A 17,023-nucleotide genomic window follows, 5' to 3' on the forward strand; every position below is an offset into this window, starting at 1 on the left:
ACAGAGGGTACCACTGAGAGGCTTGATTGTAAATACCGAATATCTAGCTTCTTCCCTCAAGCCTTTTCCAGTCCACCATGAGGAAGAGGGAAGAGGAACAGAAAACACATGATTACAAGGCCTGATGATCCACTCCACCCAGTTTGGACCAAACCAAGGACATTACAAGTGTTGTCACTACAGGACGCCATTCAGGCTGTGGACTACACCAACAGGTGTAGCAATGGTACCAACAGGAGGTGCCATTCATACGGACCAGAGGTGAATGGTGCCCCTGAATTTTTACAACACAGACATCCTGAATATAAAGGAACTGAATGGTGAGCCCTAAAGTTCTGAATAGGGAAAGGCAAAACTATAACCCTCTGGGGTACAACAATTAGAGCAACCAAAGATGGTCAAGAAGGGCTCAATGTTGACTGTCCAAAGCCACTGAGGACCAGTCTTCCCCTGGCTCTGATACCTCTCTTCAGATTTCTCCTCCTTACCCCTTTAGGCACACCAGAAATTATGAAAGGACTATACATGTTTCTGCCGTTCCTAGTGGAAAGCTCCAGCATTGAAGGTGCTGTCCGGTGTGAAAAAGAGACCTAGAGGGCTCCTTGCTATACCAATGATGATGAGTTTCTTAAAACCATACCTCAAATCCAAGGCTTAACAGACAAAGTGCAATGATTTGGGACCGGCTAAGCCTGAATATCCTACTGGTGATCATGGATATGACCTCATCAACTTCGGATCCCCCCCCTTGCACCACACTGTTTGAGGCAGATGGCCAATTTCAAAACACCTTCCCTGCAATCCCAAACCACTTCAACTGATAATTTTCATCAAGGGAACCATCTGGGTTATTTTCTGAAACCCCACTACAGGCTGCTAACTGCCTGCCCAGTATCCATTCCTCACTTCTTGCTGATCAAGTACATTTCAACACCCAATTAAAATGTACTAACATTTACTGTATACCCATATATAAATATGACTAAGCCTTGTCTCTCTGCCTTCAGCATACGTGTTACACCCCCTTCTTTCTCTATGCAAAACTATTTTTGGTTTGGGGTTTCTAGCAAGGCCCAGGCTCAAGACCATTTTTATTATTCATGTCAAGAGATATAACCTTTATTATATTTTCTCCAAAGTTTCTTTGCTTTCATGTTATCTACTGCTAAAAAAATGATCATGGCATAAAATACATTATTTGGGACACAGAGTTCCATTAATGCCTTCGAGGAGATGGTTTACCAACTGGCCCACCAGTGCCCAACAAGAATGCAATTGCATTACATGGGTAAATGATTTACTCCTGGGGAAAACTTTATCCTCTGTTTTGTCACAAGGTCAATTGTAGCCTTACTTCTGTCCCATTTTTCAATATCAGAAACATTTAACAACTGCATGTTTATTTACCTAAGACCCCAAGTCAGCACCAGCGGTCCTATTACTGCATTCATTTGGAATGACTATGACTATGAGAGCAACTTACCTCTGGTTTAATGTCTTTTTACCCATTGTACATGTGGTGTCTTCGTCTATGCTAATAGATCGCCCAATCCATACACTCACAGTTGGCTAGCAAAAGATAGCCTTTTAAAAAACAAAAAACAAAAATACATTGACCTCTGAAGTTCTGCAGGCACATGCTAAGGAAAAACCAGGTATGGATATATCAAGCCCTGTTAACGCCACCCATATGCCCACTGACTTCCAGCTGCCTGTATCTGTGTTTCTAGGAGCTTTTCCAAAATATGTAAGGTTGGAAATACAGATGAATTATCATCCCCTGGGTACAGTCTTCCACCAGTTACAGATGGGAGTTGGTATATAAATATCTCAGCTCTTCCTTTTTGGATAGAATAATTCTGAAGCGTGAGTTATACACCATTTCCTGTTCCGCCAGTAGTAGATTCCAATTCTGGTAGATTTTCCTTCCTTATGTTACTTCCCTTCTCTCCTAATGGTGTTCCTTGAACATTCCAGATAAACTACTTGTTCCTGAATCCTTGACTCAAGCTCTGTTTCCGGGGTAGGGGGGAACCCAACCCAAAACAGAGGTGGTCAGAGGAATTAGGTTTTAGAACTTAATACTTTTTGCCTTCATCTTTAATGCTTGCAGGAGAACAGTTTCAATAGAGCAAGGAAGATCTGCTCCTGGATGGGGACTCTGCCAGTTACTAGTCATGAAATGAGAATAATGACAGCACCTAATTTATAAGCCCATTGGAAGGATTAAATAACATAGGGCACATAATGCATAGAACAGTATCTGGCAAGTAATAAGTGCTCAAATAATCTGTTATGGTAAATACCACTGTTCTAACTCTGAAGTATAGCTTTTCTTTCTATAACCAAATAAACAGCTTCTTGAGCACCTACTATGTGCCATAACTTCATTCTGGGAATTCTTAAAACTCCAGGAGACAGGGGCGCCTGGGTGGCACAGCGGTTAAGCGCCTGCCTTCGGCTCAGGGTGTGATCCCGGCCTTATGGGATAGAGTCCCACATTAGGCTCCTCCGCTATGAGCCTGTTTCTTCCTCTCCCACTCCCCCTGCTTATGTTCCCTCTCTCGCTGGCTGTCTCTATCTCTGTCAAATAAATAAATAAAATCTTTAAAAAAAAAAAAAAAAAAAACTCCAGGAGACAGAGCTCTGTTTCAAATTCTGTCAACATGTAACTGCATAGAAAGCTATTTTCACTAAGAAAAATCTGGAGAATTAGCAGGGCTGCAGTAATAGTGTCCTCAGCAGCTCAAGAATGAGGTTGAGGTTTGACCCAAAACTAAAATTCTATTTCCAAATGAAAAATTTTGGAATTTTTCAAGAGGCCAATCCTATGCAAATTGGAATACACTGCAAAATGGCCCCAACCTCCACTTGTGTCCACAGCCTTTGCAATGTGACTGTGCAGCAACTTTTCTTTAAGTAGAGTCCACTTCCCTACCCCTTAAACCTGGGCTGGCCTTGAAACCTGCTTTGACCAAGAGAATGTGCCTACAGTGACCATGTACCTTCTCCCAGTCTGGGCCTTAAGATGCCTGTGTGCGTCCCTTTTCTCTTGGATCCCTGCTCAGGTGCATAGGAACAGGCTGAGGGTAGCCAGCTGAGGATCGGGGTCATGTGACCCATTCAGCCCCATCATCCCAAAGTGCAGCCAGTCAACCACCATATATATGATTGGATAGACCCTAGAGTAGCTGGCTCGGCTGGCTGATCCACCTCTTCTACCCAAACTTTTAATTGGGGAACTTTCTAGGATTCAGCCCTTGGATTCCTTCTGTATCTAAACTCGCTTGCTTTGGTGAGGTCATCATCTCTACCTCCAGCCCAGACTTTTCTTCTTAACCCCAGACTCACCTACTCCACCAGTAGTAGACGCCCATTGTTTAAACTAAACTCCTAATGTACCCGCAGAAACCTCCTTCTCCCACGGTCCTCCCTTCCTTAGGTGAAGGCAACTTCATTCTTCTAGGTCCTCAGGTCAAAAACCTTGGAGTCATCCTTGACTCCTCTCTTTCTCTCATAACCCATACCCAATCCTGAGGAAACACTACCTTCAAAATATGTAAGAATTGGGTCACGACTCACCACTATCATGGCTCTAAGTCTAGTCAAACCACCACCTCTTCTCTCCCTGCCTCCCTCTCTCCCTGCCTGCCTGCTTCCCTCCCTCCCTGCCTCTCTTCCATGATTTATCACAGTGTTTCCCTGATCAGTCTCCCCACTTTCATACTTTCCCCTTCTCAACAGGGAAGCCGAAGAGACTCCTGGCAAAATAGGTCAGATCCTGTCAACGGCTCGAATCTCTCCAGTGGCTCCCCATCTTGCTCGGAGAAAAGGCTAAGGTGCCTTGCTGGCTCTGACCCCTCCTTCACTTTGTTCCAGCCACACTGGCCTCCCTGCACTTCCTCCCACGAACGCCAGGCATTGTACCCTGGGGCCTGCGCACTGGGCTCTCTCTGCGGGGACATTCTCCCACATGCATCACAAGATAGATCTACACGGGTAGTTCCCTCCTCTCCCTCAACATCACCTTCCCAACAAGGCCTATCCTGACCCCCCTATTTAAAACCGCACCCTTTCGTGCCACCACCCCACCCATTTCCTAACCCCTTTATCCCACTCTATTTTTTCAAAGCACCAATCACCTTCCAACATTATTGTTTCTTAATTTATTTACAGTCTCTCCCTGCAGAAGAGGGACTTTCATCTATGTTATTGAAGCACCACCCCAGTGAACACAGCAGTATTGAATGCATGTCTGTTGAATAAACGAATGACTGGTTAGGAATGGTCACTGTAATATCTATTTTTATCCTATTTTTAAATTTTTATCCTTTAATCCTTTTTATCTAGCCTGTAAAAAAAAAAAAAAAAAAAAAAGCAGAAGCAAGCAGGCACCACCCTCAAAGATCCAGTTATCTTTGTTCATTTTAATCCTACCAGTTAAGTGATTAACTTGGAACCAAAGGTTTTTGTTTTATAGTGACATCAACAGTTCTTGCACACCCTGGTTTACCTAGGAATGAAAACCCCTTTCAACAGGCAGGCCGCGCTCTGTGTTTAAAATCAAGTTGATTTCTGAAACGAACTGAGAAGCCACTTTCTAAAGTCTTCTCTCTCCTATCTCAAGCAAATAGTAACTCTAGGGACAACTCTGGAATTTTCTATCTCATTTGTTTTTCATTACTTTTTAGTAAGGTACAGTGATATCATTATTCTCAGTCGCTCTCGGTGATTCCAATATTGATTTTGAGATTCTTCCAGCTATTCTATGGAGTGCATATCATTTATAAGGTTCTACTTCACTTCTGTGGGCATATTTGCATTCTGAATGTTTTATATTTTCCAGATGATAGTATCATATGAAATACGATAGCATCCTTCTGAGTTTTCGGAATCCCTACCTCCAGCAAGCTCGGGACCATAGGATTTCCTTTTCTATTTTGGTCCAGTTCACACAGAACACACGAGGAAGTTTTTAATAATTTAGCCATATTGCAAAAAATATTGAAGTTGAGTTGCTGAAGCCCAGCTATGCAAATATTCCCACCAAATATTAAGGCTTAACTCCATATTTTCCCCCCTAGAATGGGATTGTAAAAATGTATCTTTCTGAAATCTCATTTGCCTTATATTTAAATTATTAAACAAATAGGCTTATATTTTCAGGAAATGAGATTAAGAAGGAACATTGTATAATAGTGACTCAAAACCATAAAGCAATCCTCTCCTATAATCCAAAGATGACAAATTCAAAAGGCTTCAAGCGACAAGAGAGCAACATAAACAATTAAAATGGCCTGATGGGATCCCCCAGGGAGTGATGGAAACTGTGACAAAGCAAAGACTCCATTACCTGTCTGTGATGGAGGAGCTGGTACTCCACCCCAGTGGATGGTGCCACAAGAAAACACAGTACTGCCAGATTTTGTATTTGTGTATATATGGGTGGTGTTGTTTGGTTTGGTTTTTGGGGGGGGGGTTGTTTGTTTTTAGGAGAAGAAACCTGAATTTTTAGGGGAAATTTCACACTATGTGTGCCAAACAGAACATATCTAGGCCACAAGACTGTGCTCTACTATGAGAAACAAACTGAGGGCCTCAGAGGGGAGGGGGGTGGGGGAATGGGATAGACCGGTGATGGGTAGTAAGGAGGGCACGTATTGCATGGTGCACTGGGTGTTATACGCAATTAATGAATCATCGAACTTTATATCGGAAACCAGGGATGTACTGTATGGTGACTAACATAATAAAAAATCATTAAAAAAAAAAAAAAAAGACTGTGCTCTAAAACGGCACTGTCAAATGTTTAGTACCTAATTCACAGTGTTCTCCCACACTTTCCAGCTTTAAAAGGACAGCTCAACTCTATTTCACATATAGGAAAGGTCTCCAGTCGTTGTTCCCTGATTCCTAGTTGTTAGTGGGCTCTGGGTGTTGAGTGTTTCTTTCAGCCAGTGTCGACCGCTGGCATAGCAATGCAGGTACCCTCCGCAGGAATCCAAGCTGAAGTCAACATAGTAATTGCTGTCACCGTGAATCCATATACCTTCTTTAAAATCCCTTCCAGTTATCACCCTAGAATCTTCTCTGGGCATCCTGACACAAATATCTGTGACCAGAAGCCTGATGAGACCCCGGTCCCACACTGGGGAACCCCTTACTCGAACCACGTACTTTGATTCATTTCCCTCCCAAGCCTTCCTGGTTTTTCTCATTTTCTAGTGCATCTGTTACTATGGAAACATGTGGTACCAAAGACCAGAGCAGAAGTGACTAAAACCCCAGCTTTCCATATAAAATATCAACCACTATTCAAGCATCATTGACCACGCATATTCATACCAGGTATGAGACATCAGAGAAGTGTAAGTTGCATCTAGTAATCAAATAATTATTCTTAATATTTTTTAAGAAGCTCAGTTTATTTGCTCTATTCCTGGAAATCTGGCTCTTCGCTTATCATTTGCTTCCTTACTTTCTTTTCAATGTATTTAGAGCGTCTACTTTATACCCATATCTAATATTAGAATTTGTCTCTAACCAGAAACAAGAGTATTAATCTTTCCTTCCACATGTTTTTCATTTATAGAAAGTAGGAGGAAAAAAAGAAGTTCCATGTTAATACTAAGGAAATGGATTAGACCGTTGATAGGTCCCATTCCAGAATTTTAAACCATGGCATTACCCTTTGGCATCTAGACTCATTTTTTAGCCTAGGTAACGTGCATTTACCCACAAACATTGTTTCCTCCCACAAATAATTATTAAAGACCTGACATTCGTACGCATAAAGCTCGGTGCTGGGGATACAGACACCAAGAGACAAGTTACCTGCTTCAGAAGAGTTCTCAGTCTAGGACAAGAAGGGAACCAAGTAAGAAAACATCTACAAAACAGTGTGAGGACTACTTTGAGAGGGGCAACCCAAAACCAGGTGGGAGAAGATTTTGAGGCGGGGGATGGGGAAAGGGTGGGGGAGCAGTAGCTGGGTAGGAAGTTTTCAATGGGATGGTGATAATCAGATGATCTGATGTTCCTTTTGAGGTAGGAATGAAGACAGAACAGATAAAGAGACTGACACAAGGTCTAATGGAGAGATGCTATGGGAAGGGGCAGTGGGGGCAGGGAAGGGCATATGCGAGAAAATTGATTAGATTTAGGGACTCCTTGGATATGAGTGGGTAAAACAAACTACTATTTAACTCAAGTCATGAATGGCTGTTACTCAAATACTATTGGAAATTTCCTTTTTTTATTTGTTTCCACGTCTCTGAAACCTAAACAAGAAAGAAAACTCTACACTCAGTTTAAGACTTTTTTTCCTTTAACAACAACCCCCCCCCATCACTGTTTATATTTTTAGAGATTAAATCAGACCCACGTAGCAACTGTCTCTACTTTGGGGGAAGAATCTTTTAAACAAATGAAGTTTTCTAGTCTTTGCTGCTAGGAAGTTCTTTCCCTGGGTCAGTAAATTGCAGTGCAACTAAATTAGGTAGGTGGGCAACCCAGTTGAAGGTTAAGAACAACTTAGTTTGAAAATCAGTGTGCTATACAAACATCTATTTGCGTGACTCAAATGACCATCCTTAGAAGCAAAGGGGTCAAGTTCCATCCAGAAAACAGCTAAAGAGTTTCTTAAATAGTATGTCAACCTTGAATTTGAAAAGTGAAGCTAACAATTGTTGACTCTATCATAGAATTTATATTTAGGAATGAAGGTGTGAGTGACTGAGCTCATGCCCAGCCTCCTTCCCTCCTTCTATAACTTGTTACAAGAGTGATGGAACCGATGCTTGGATAAAGTTCTCTTGATTCGGTTGGACAGTGGGGAAATGGAGGCTTAGGGTTATGAACCAGTGCTTTATAGGAAAAATAAAGGTACTCTTCACTGCTAATTTACCTTCATCACCACTGACATAAGTAGCAATTCCCTTGAAAACTGGCAAAGGGAATGCCCTGACAGCTGTTTTAAAATGTAAATCAAATGTGTTTCTTATACAAGCAACCAGATATTGATTTTTGCTTTTGATCATTCACTTAATCATAATACTGAACACAGCAAGGCCATCAATGCATTTACTTTCCCTTTTCATGGGGAAATTTGCATGAACAGAAATGCTGAATCAGAGGATTGGAGAGTCAGAGTGGGTTGATTAATCCAGTGATTTATACATTATTGAAGGTTCAAGGACTCCAAACAAAACTTTTCTTATCTACTGACATCGGATTTCGATGAGCCAGAGTTTGACTTCTCTTCATTACCCTATCTAACCGCATGGTAGTTTGCCTTGAATGACCTATTTTATAGAGCTCTCATGAAGATTAATTAAGATATACAGGTAAAATGCTCGGATGAGGATTTAATGCATCTTGTTCAATATGTTAGCTATAATCGCAGGAGTGCCATCCACTTTTCTTCTGATCTGTATTGTTGCACAAGTAACTAATTGCGGGTGTGTGTGTGTGTGTGTGTGTATGAGTGTGAGAACAACTGAGTATCACCTTTCTAAAAGACTTAACGAGCAAGTCCAAGCCTAACATTTGAGGGGGCAAAAGCACAAATGGTGTCTTAATTATTATACATTTAAATATGATAAATCAAGCTAAAAACTGTTAAATATGTTTTATCTACCTAGCGTGACAAATATGCCTTCATAACAACCCAGAAGCTAGGTTTAAATTCAGATTTCTTGAATTCCAGAACCCAGCCAAGTAAGGAGAACCAGCCTCCTGCCCTGCCCCCTTGCTCTTTCTACCCTAACCTCCAGCACCTGTGTGTGGACTAGAATATCCACCTGTCCGAGCTCCAGCTACACTTCCCACCAACAGTTTTTCCTCAACCACACTTGGGCCCAGGAACCTTTTGAGCAGGAAAGTCCAAGACCTGGGTATGCACAGCAGAGCACAAAGGGGGCATAAGGGGCACATGGGCTCTTTGATTACAGGGGGGCGTGGCTGTGCAGGTGCACAGGGGTTGGGGGACAGAGCAGCTGAGCTCTTTGCAGGGCAGTGTCCAGGGTGGGGGCCCTTCCTGGTAATTTAAGATTTTCTCAGTCCTGTTTTTAGTGCAACTGAAGAACAATTTCCTCTTTTTCCCTTCCATTTGCAAGTCTTTCCTCAGGGAAAAGTTCATAAGTAATTATAAAAGCAACATGAACCTCAGCATTAAATTACCCGGATAGCCACAGACATTTCCTATTTATGACAAGAACTGTGGGAAGAATACCTATGGACGTTTGGTATCATATACCACGCTATTTGAACCAAGACCACGGTATCCGTGGTGGACCAAGCTCAAACATTACCACAGGACTTGCTAAATAGAAGTCAGAACAAAAACAGGCTTCGACTTGTGCTGGCCCCCCCCACCCATTTCCAAACTATACCTCTTCTTCTGTTTTGGATAATCCTTCCCATTGGTTCTTATTTCACCTGAGAATGGGACCTCCCCTCAAAAATCCTGCCCCTACGCAAAGATCAAGTCTGAAAAGCCCGCTCTTCAGGACATGTCCCTGCTGACTCCAGGAGAAAACAGCATCTATGGGTGAGGGGCCACCACGCACACAGTATCATGAACCTGTGGTAGTCGTGATTCTACATCTCAGATGTTCTCTGCGGAGGAGGAGAGGGGCTGCTATTCAACCCCGCTGACCTACAAGTCCTGGGGTAATGGGCATTTTAATTCTTTTTGTGTTGGTTTGGTTTTGGTTGTTTATCACCCATCTTTCTTGTTTTTTCATTAGTGAAAGGGCAGCGGCCCTGCTAATTTAGGTACCCTCCCTTCCCCGATGCCCAGGGGTCTGAGTGGGGGAAGGGGGAACCCCGAGCCCAGGTTTAACCACCAGCAGCCTGTTCTTGGCTGGAGCCTGCTTCTGTGAGCACCTGATATCTAGAGCCTGGAGCTGACTAGGTTCTGGTTTGCTTCCAAGCCTGTTTTTTTGGTTTTTGTTTTTCCTTTTTTTGCTGTGCATGCACACCACCCCCCTGCCCCATTCCTGGCAATTCTCTTAGCTATCTGATAACCTTCTAGTAAATTCTTTTTGCTCAAGTTAGACAGTTTCTTTCATTTGCATGCACACTAAGAGTCATTGCTGATACACTTGGCAGAGCTCCTGACACAGAGATAATCAATGAATGTGTGTTACATAAATGAATAATTATAACCTGAATGTGTACCACTACGATATTTGTAAAATAATGGGTTTTTTTCTGATTCATAAGACAACGCTATTGACTAAATTTTTTTTTAATTCAGAAAGGTATAAAAAAGATAAAAACAAAGCCATATTTCTACCATCAAGACATGGCCTAACTTTGTTTTTGTTGCACATTTTATGTACCTATAGGATATTTCCATTTCACAAAACACATATCATTGTGCACTGGTTTATTTCCACTTAAAACTGAAGCTGTTCCACATCATTACATCTTTGCAATGACCACTTTTAATATCTCCATAATTGTCTATTATTTTGGGACCTTAAAATACCTTTAACGAGCCCCCCAATTTTTAGTTTTAAAGGGTAATTTTTTTTATTGTTTTTGCCTGCATCTAATTCCTCAGCAGAGACTCAAATTAAAATTAAAAGCCAGAGAAATGATTGTGTCAAATAATTTGAACTTTGAAAATATTTGTCAAAAGCTTTTAAAACTGTCCTCCAGGAAGGTTGTATCATGTAATTCTCCCACCAGCAGTAATGAAAATGTCCTTCTCATTGCATCCCTCCTGGCACCCAGTATTTATATATTTAAATATAATATTATATATAAAATTTATATAAATATATATATAAATATTGCTTGCTTAATACATGAAACATAGCATCTCATTTTTGTTTTAATTTGCATTTCTGTGGTTAACAGTAGGAATATTTATTAAATACGTGAATTAGCCTTTTTATTTCATTCTTTCAAATCATTTCTTCAGATAATTGGACAATTCTATTGGGGAGTTATTTTCTACTTACGGATATGCAAGAGTTCTTCAGTGCAATTATTCTATTAACTGTTCCGTCATGCTTGCTGTCAGTATTTTTCTCCATGATTATTTTCTGCTTTAAACTGTATATTTTTGCATACGAAAGTTTAAAATCTATTCAAAGCTATCTTTTGCTCTGCCATTCTTGGCATTAATTGTTAAATATTTTCTTCTAGCTTTGTTTCTCAGCTAGCAGATCAACTTTCCAGTATAGCTGGAATTTAGTCTAGTGAATCGTGTGAACAGAGGTTCTTAGTTGAAGGTTTTCTGCCTCCTTGGTGTAGTGCCTTAGTTTTGTCTAAGACTTCTCACTGTTTCAGAATGCTGTATCCATCACACTTCTGTTTCACAAAACTACCTGAGTCTGTTTCCAGGCTACTCTATTCCAGTGAGTTAGCTATCAATTCTTCCACCAGACCTACCCGTTTACGATGTTGTTCAATGACCAGATTTTTATTTCTGTAAGAGCAACCCGCTGCCACATATATTCTTTAGCAAAATCTTCTTGACTGTAGTCCTGTAGTAATTCTTTTGGATTGATGTTAGAATCATCTCGTCAAGTTTCCCCAAATCCCAAAGCAATAAAACTGTATGATTGATTGTGGAAAAGTAACTCTTTCATAATATCTTTTTACCCTAAGAATAGTATGTTTTCATTTGTTCATTTCTTATTTTATGTGTTTGAGTAAAATTTTACAGCTTTCTAAACAAGTCTTTAGATGTTTCTTATTATTCCTAAGTATTTCACATACATTTCCTATTTTTCTTCAATTTATATTTCTGCAGATTTATGAACAAAATCCTTTTGTATTCTGTCGTTGGTGAATACTGGCATTTTGGGGTAGCCACTGATTTTTAAACATGAATTTTATAACTAACCATCTTACTGAAATAGCTCTTAATTAGTTTCTTCAGGTTTTAGTTGACTCCGTTGTAGATCTATCACTTTTAAACAAAATCAAGACACAGTGTCTGATTTTTTGTTACTTAGGTGAAAAGTTATACTTAAAATTATGCATTATTTTTTTTAAAAAGCACTTTTCATGAAATAAGATTACATGAAATTGAGGCCATCCTAGAAATCCAAAATGTAAGTTTGTATTCCTGCATTGAATCACATTCTTTTCTCCAGGGTACTCAGTCTTGCTTTTCAAAACTACCCAGAAGTGATCTGAAAGAGACATTCAGTCACTTCTTACTTGGGTTAAATAGGACAAATAAAAACAATACAGCAGCCGATTAAGAATTTTGACAACTGTAGAAGACAAAGAAACACACCAGGAACTTATTCTTGTATAAAAAGCAATTGTCTCTTATTTTAACCCCAGAGACAATAGGCAAGATGATTTTAAAGTAGAACAGGGCCCACCTGGATATATTCAAAAAGCAATTGCATGCTCTTCTGTATATGAACAGATTCCTTTTTCCACAGATAAGCCTAGGTTTCCTATTTTCAAAGATCAGGATAATAGTATCTACTAATTATTAATTCATAAAGTATTTATCGTGCATCTGATTTGGGTTCTGTGTCACTGGGAAAGCCTGGAGGACTATCTCTAGTAAAGAGTAGGGATAGGGACTGAGGAGAAGCTGGCATAGAACAGAAGCTCAATAAATGTTATCACTACACATTATTATTTATTATTAATCTCCAGAAGACTAAAAGTCTAGCTCTCCATTGTCCCCCTAAGGCCGATCATGGCAAATATAAATGTTCAATAGGTATTTGTGAAATGTTTGTGGACTGACGGATGTGTTTTTACAAAAACGTCGGTTGCTAGGAAATATTTTGACTCAATTCTTAACTGCTTGCTTAAAACCAATTCTTAGAAGAAGCATTTGTTAAAGCCAAGAATACTCCTCTTTTGAAATCAGAATGAGTTTCTCAATTGCTCTTTTTATACTAGCAAAAAAAAAAAAAAGTTTCTAAAAAATCAGATCTTTAAGTTGGCACAGGAAAATGCTATAAGAGTATTCATTCCTTCACTCATTCACCAATATTGAGCATCTTCTACATGCAAGACACAAAACAAATGGCCATTAAGAGTTTACAGACATTAAATAAATAGCCAAACAAATAAATAGGAAATTGCAAATTTAGGTAAATGCCATGGAAGAAAATTAGAAGGGTGAAAAGGAGAATGGGACTGCCGGGGAAGAGAGACCAAGGAGGCCCAAAGGATAAGTACAGTTTGTACTGGCTAAGTAGAGGGGAAGTGCTTGGGATATTCAACAGACAGGAGGTCAATGTTAGCGGCAGCAAGACGGGACGCCCAAGATAAGGCTAAGCACCCAAGGCTCAGACAGTCTCTGGAACCCATCCCAAGTATGTGAATGCCTTTTATGCAAGGAACTGACATGATCCTATCTGTTCTAGAAGAATGATTGGAGGAGCCAAGCAAGGAGACATAGGCCTTGCTAGAAAGTTATGCTAGTGATCCAGGAGAGAGATGATGACTTGAGGTTTGATGGTGTGGTGGTAGGAAGAGAAAGAAGAATCTATCAAGAGATATATGTAGAAGACAAAATTTATGTAACTTTATGATGATTTGGGATATAGAGGCCACAGGGAATGAAGGTGTCAAAGACGACATTCATAGTCTCTGGCTAAAGCAACACCATGGACAGTGGTGCTATTTACCAAGAGAAGAAAGATTAGAAAGGTGTTAAGATCTGGGTGTTTTTGGTGCTCTTGTCATTTTTCTTGTTCAGTTTGATTTTCTGTTGTTCGTTTGCATTGTGTTGGTGGGGTAGCAAACAGAGAGGAGGCAACACTGACAAACCCCATTGGGATAAGGTGTGTCAGGTAGGTCACCTAGAGGAGACTGAGATCCTAGATCAGCTGGATTTCTCAATAAGTGATATTTGCCTAGTACCTCTAAATGCTGCTCTTCCTTACCATGGTTGGGAAACGTCAAATATGTTAGCTGGACTAAATAACCTTGAAAGTCTTTTCCAAACCCATAATACTCTACCTTCTATTAATATGCTGAAATAATCATCTCATTAAACACAGATCACAGGCATGCTGACATACTGGGCTGTATAGTGTCCTCCCAAAATTCATGCCTAACCCAAAATTCATGCCTATAAATGTGACCTTATTTGGAAACAGGATCTTTGCAGATATAATCTAGACGAGGTCATACTGAATTACAATGGACCCTAAATTCAGTCTGAATGTTGTCCTTATAAGAAGGGGGAACTTTGCCATGTGAATATGGAGGCAGGAATTGGAGCTATGTTGCCACAAACCAAGGAATGCCTGGGGCCACCACAGGCTGGAAAGGGGCAAGAAAGGATCCTCCCCAAGAGGCTTCAACGGGATCATGGGCTGTCTACACCGTGATTATGGAGTTCCAGCCTCCAGAACAGTGAAAGAATAAATTTTGCTTTGAGCTACCTGGTTTTTGACGATTTGTTATGCCATCCCTAGGAAACTAACAGCTGGAGAATTCGATCACTTGTTTGGGGCTGACTGGCATTAACATGGGGCACACAGTATAGGTTAAATAAATATCCGTTTCCCTTCCTCTTCTAATGGTCACCACCATTTTCCTGGTGGTTTATATTATGAGTAATCTACACACCTACCCATTTAGGTAAGTCTCTCTATTCTCAGGATTGTTTTACAGGGGAGGAAGCTGAGGCTCCGCAAAGTTAAATAGCTTGCCCAAGATCACAAAGCTAAGAACGGAGGAGTCAGAGCCCAAACTCAGCTGTCTCATCACCAAGATGATACCACGCCCCGGAACACCTGCCTCTCACACCTGCAGCATTGAAGCAAACTCTGACAAAGGAGAGAAGCTGCCAAACTGTGTTTTCAGTGCCTGCAATTAAAACTCACATTTATTAACAAAATACCCAGTTGCAGGCACCTAGTATAATCAATCTTTACCCCTTCCCAGAGGAACACAAAAATCTTATTCTAAGACCAAGACTATCAATAAACTTGCCATCAACTCTATTGCTTCCAGTAGCAGTGTTTCATGCTTTGCACACATGTATTCCAAGTCAAGGTATTACCATCAGATTGGACATTTATAGCTTTAATTTACTTAAATGCATTTTCCTCAAGCACTCCCCATTTCATTTTGATGATACTGACTCATTCTTGCCACCTAAGGAGACCATAAGAATAAATACTGTAAGTACGGAGGAAAGTGTCTCTAAACTTCATAGTCACAGATGTCCATCCTTTAAATCATAGAGCAAAAAATAAAAGCGTATTCTAAATTTACCTTCCTTCCCTAACTCAGTGAGTTGTGCTGCTGAATATAACATATAGAAATATAAGGTGGCAGAGCTGTTATTCTGGAGTGCCAGTTTCATAGAATTCTAGTGTAGGAGGGGCTTTCCAAGAGTGTCTTGTCCATCTGGACTCAGGTAAAAGAGATTGTGTCTACATACCACCAAACCCCAGAAGAGAAAAGGGGCATGCTGAGAAATTTTGTGAGTTACCTAAGACCCGATGGCTATTTCTTGGTAGAACCCTTTGCAAAGACAGGTTTCCTAATTTCCCCAAAAGTGTATTTAGCCTCCCAAGCTGTCACCAGCTATTAAGGATGGCACTTTCCCCTGGCTTACTGCCAACTTCTATTTATTAATTTGACCTCAAAAAAAAAAAAAAAAAGACCACCACAGGCAGCCCCAATGCTTCAAATTCCCTTAACTGATATCTAATGTTGAATTAACTCGTGTCCCATGTTCAAACCTCCAGCTACACACACATGGGTTCGAGAAGGGCAAACACACTTCTCCTCCAACCGGGCACAGATGATCTCTAGACTTCTCAAGTTTACCCTCCAGGAGGCCGACATCACAAGCGATTTTGACAAGAGTTTGGAACCGAGATCCTCTTCCACGCTCTGCCCACACCCGTGCCCACGAGCAGAAGTTCTCTCTTTCCATTACAACCCACCACGCGCGCGCACACACATACACACACACACACACACACACACACACACCGAGGCAAGTAACAAAGGAACACACAGCCCCATTAAAGGCTCAGCTATTACATCTTCCAGTCCACACCTGCCAAGAGACAAAAACCATACGGAAATCCTGCCCTGGCAATATGTGCAACACTCCTGGGGAGAAACAGGCACCCTGGCACCCCCCTGGGCGTGCGCGGCTGTATACACAAAGAACCGGTGCGGGGCTTGCTAGCGGTCCGGGGGACCAGCGCACTCCCAGAACTGGTATTCGGGGGTCTCCCCTGCGCCCTCTCGCCCGGCTGAAAGGAACTATCCTTTATTTGACCCGTAGAGAGCCCAGGCTGGATGGCAGCGCATGGGGGGTGGGGGCGCTCCCCGGATCCCTGCCCTGCAGCCCGCCTGTCCCCAGCCTCTGGCATCCCCGAGGCGATGCACAATCGCGCGCTGTCAGATGTCCGCTTCGCATCCTCTGCCGGCGAAGCGAGATGCCCGGGGTCCCAGCCATGCGCATCCCCGCAAGCGCCCCTCCCCGCGCCGCTACCCACCCAGGCAGCCCAGCCAAGGCGCGCCTGCCTACCTGGGGCTGGCTGTCAGCGCAGCGGCGGCGCCTCCTCTGCTTCTCCTCGGCGGCGGCTACATGGCTCGGAGCGCCATGTTCCCGGTCTCTGCGGGCGCACGCCGGGCAACTACTACGGGCTGGGTAGGGGCAAGGGGGGCGGGGGCCAGAGGGAGGGGGTGGGAGGCAGAGCCGCGGCTTTCTACTCTCCACCCAAGCCTTCCCCAGCTACTGAGCATGCCCAGCTGCCCGGCTTCGCCCCCAGGAGGACTTTCCACGAGCGCACGCAGCTGTTCCGGGTTTTCGCGGCAGCCGGCGGGAGGCAGGCAGGAGCAGCTGCGGGGGGGAGGGAGGGGAGGGTCGCGGGGAGTGTCTCCGCTCTGCGGAGCTCCGAGCCAGAGAAAGCGGCCCCTTGCCAATCCAGTCAACCAGTTGCCCTAGCCCCGCGCCGGGGCAGCTCCTGCACGCCCCCTCCGCACACACTCGGGGTTCGCAGAAATTTTGTGCAGGACCAATGCGGGGCTGAGCTTTGCTAAAGAGGAG

The 17,023-nt window shown here is 42.3% G+C and overlaps 1 protein-coding gene across 1 annotated transcript in view; it reads right to left on the minus strand.

The window, feature by feature from the left end:
* Positions 1-16,765, minus strand: part of PAK5 (p21 (RAC1) activated kinase 5) — a 278,955-nt gene extending 262,190 nt beyond the window's left edge. The window contains exon 1 of the mRNA XM_045808933.2: positions 16,502-16,765. The gene's annotated coding sequence lies outside the window, so the exon portion shown is untranslated. The remainder of the gene's footprint in view (positions 1-16,501) is intronic.
* Positions 16,766-17,023: the final 258 nt, after the last annotated feature.

Source organism: Ursus americanus, chromosome 22, assembly GCF_024610735.1.
Source record: "Ursus americanus isolate L20-20 chromosome 22, mUrsAme1.1.p, whole genome shotgun sequence".
Lineage (NCBI taxonomy): Eukaryota > Metazoa > Chordata > Mammalia > Carnivora > Ursidae > Ursus > Ursus americanus.